The sequence below is a fragment of the Otolemur garnettii genome, unplaced genomic scaffold (genome assembly GCF_000181295.1).
Source record: "Otolemur garnettii isolate 467f Iridium unplaced genomic scaffold, OtoGar3 scaffold00044, whole genome shotgun sequence".
NCBI classification, from domain to species: Eukaryota; Metazoa; Chordata; class Mammalia; order Primates; family Galagidae; genus Otolemur; species Otolemur garnettii.
Genome location: NW_003852439.1, coordinates 9,293,095 through 9,295,904, shown reverse-complemented (window position 1 = coordinate 9,295,904; position 2,810 = coordinate 9,293,095). Strand labels below are relative to the sequence as shown.

The window sequence follows — 2,810 nt, the reverse complement described above, 5'->3', positions numbered from 1 at the left end:
AAGCTGTCACCCTGAGTAGAGTGCTGAGACATCACAGCTCACAGCAACCTCCAGCTCCTGTGCTTAAGCGATTCTCTTGCCTTGGCCTCCCAAATAGCTGGGACTACAGGTGCCTGCCACAACACCCAGCTATTTTTTGGTTGTAGTTGTCATTGCTGTTTGGCAGGCCCAGGTTGGATTCTAACCCACCAGCTGTGATGTATGTGGCTGGCACCTTAGCCACTTGAGCCACAGGTGCTGAGCCATCAGTGGGGTCCTTAAAAGAGGAAGAGGGACTGGGAGTTGTGGCTCATGCTGTAATGCTAGCACTTTGGGAGGCTAAGGCAGAAGGATTGCTTCAGGTCTTTACAAAAAAAGAGAAAAGGGCCAGGTGCGGTGGCTAATGCCTGAAACACCAGCACTCTGGGAGGCTGAGATCACCTGAGCTCATGAGTTTGAGACCAGCCTGAGCTAGAGTGAGACCCTGCCTCTAAAAATAGCTGGGTTTTGTGGTGGGTCCCTGTAGTCTCAGCTACTAGGAAGGCTGAGGCAAGAGAATCACTTGAGCCCAGCAGTCTGAGGTTGCTGTGAGCTAGGCTGACATTGTAGCACTCTAGCCTGGGCAACAGAGTAAAACCCTCTTGTCTCAAAAAACAAAAACAAAGCAAAACAAAAAACAGAATAAAAAACACAGCAAAATGGGCCAGGTGTGGTGGATCAAGCCTGTAATCTTAGCACCTCTGGAGGCCCAGGCAGGTGGATTGTCTGAGCTCACAGGTTTGAGACCAGCCTGAGCCAGAGCAAGACCTCACCTCTAAAAATAGCCAGACTTTGTGGTGTGCATCTATAGTCCCAGCTACTAGGGAGGCTGAAGCAAGAGAATTGTTTGAGCCCAAGAGTTTGAGGTTGCTGTGAGGTCTGACACCTCGGCACTCTTCCAAGGGTGACAAAGTGATACTCTGTCTAAAAAAAAAAAAAAAAAAGCCAGAGCAAAAGGCTTAATAGTTATCTTATCTTACTCATTTTATTCCCTCCTCTCAACTCTGAATCTGGTGGGTTTTTTGTTTTTGTTTTTGTTTTTTTTGAGACAGAGTCTCAAGCTGTTGCCCTGCGTAGAGTGCTGTGGCGTCAATGCTCACAGCAACCTCAAACTCTTGGGCTTAAGCGATGCTTTTGCCTCAGCCTCCCAAGTAGCTGGGACTACAGGCACCCGCCACCATGCCCAGCTATTATTTGGTTATAGTTGTTTTGTCGTTTGACGGGCCTGGGCTGGATTCGAATGGCCAGCCTCGGTGTATGTGGCTGGTGCCTTAGCTGCTTGAGCTACAGGTGCTGAGCCAAGAATTTCATGGTTTGATATTGCTATATATTAGGAACTCCAGAGTTCAAGGCTACAGTGAGCTACGATTGCTTCACTGTACTCCAGCCTGGATGAGGGAGCAAGACTTGTCTCATAAACAAACTAGAGGAAGAGGAAGGCACTAGAGAGTGAGAAAGAGACGTAATGGTTGGAAGCAGATCCAAGAGAAAAGATGGTGCTGGCTTTGAAGATAGAGAATGGGGATGGTAACCCAAGGAATTTAGTAGAAGTTGTCAATAGCAGTGAATTCACTGCAGTATTCGGGTGATAATGACAGTTCCTCCCTAATAATCGGTGTTCCATGCAGTCCATGGAGAATTGTGACAAGTATGTTGCTGGGATGATGAGACATTTAGGTGTGCGGTATATATCCTGGTAAGGAGATTTTAAAAAGCAGCACGACCCCCCCCCCCACACACACACAAAGGTCAAGATCTACCTTCTATGGGCGGCAGAAATTCCCCAAAGTAGGAATTTCAGTAACTGCACCTCCCTTCCTTGATCACCATGGCTTTTTACTTTTACTCCTCCTTTACCTAAAGTAATTTCCATCAAATGCTGGCTCTGCTGGCCTAAATGGCCCCAGAGACTCAGTTTTCTTCTCTCCCATCAAATCACCACCTCCCCTCAATTCTAAGGCTCCGGAGTGTCTTCCCAATCTCAATATCTCACGCCTCCAACTTGTTGCCATCTCTGCTGGGCCTTGGGAACCACCAAGATGGGACAGGAGTGGTGGAAGGTCCGGGGGGGCGCAGCACCGGGTGGGGCGAACACAGCCAAGAAAGGCGGGAGAATGTGGGGCTCTCTGATTTGGGGATATCAGTCCAGGGAGTTTGTGGGTTGCGAGGAGGGGTGAAGGGGAAGGAGGTGACCTGTGGACGACTGACAAGGAGGCGGCCCGAACGCTAGGACGCACAGCCAGGGGAACCCCTTCCTAGCACCAGCAACCCTGGAGACCTCCAGGAGAGCCGGGCCAAGGCGTGTCCACTGCAGGACTCAGGACCCTCCCCACCCGCTGGGGCCCGTTCTCACCGACCGCAGCGGTGACACAGCCGTGGCGTGTTCCTCAGCCTCAATGCAAGCTGCCTCCAGCTTCGGTTCCGGCCGTCACCTCAGGCCGGGGTCACAGCGCGAGCATGCGCAACAGTCCGCAGGCCCATTCCCGGGGCACATACAGTTTCTCCGGGTCTTTCCTGCGCCGCAGCCAAGCAGGCCTCCTGGCCAATCGGAGCGAAGGGGCGGGGCCGTGACTCTTTGAAGGGGCGGGGATTGGGTGTTAATTCAGCCGGAGCTGAGCGTCTTTGGGGCTAGCGGTCTGAATTCAGTTCCTGAGCAGGGCTCTCGCTGCACGAGAATGGTGGATTTAACTGAGACCCCTCGACTTCCTCTGGGATTTGACTTCATCTCTGTCGAGGAAGCTGGAGCATTTGTTTATAAAGGACTTGTTCACCTTCATCACAATACTGAGCAA

General features: G+C 51.4%; 1 protein-coding gene across 2 annotated transcripts in view; it reads right to left on the bottom strand.

The window, feature by feature from the left end:
• Window positions 1-2,484, bottom strand: part of FLYWCH2 (FLYWCH family member 2) — a 16,101-nt gene extending 13,617 nt beyond the window's left edge. The window contains exon 1 of one of the 2 annotated variants that reach the window (XM_003790928.3): window positions 2,372-2,484. The gene's annotated coding sequence lies outside the window, so the exon portion shown is untranslated. The remainder of the gene's footprint in view (window positions 1-2,371) is intronic. The other variant, XM_023513883.1, reaches the window with a different exon arrangement.
• Between the last annotated feature and the right edge of the window lie 326 nt (window positions 2,485-2,810).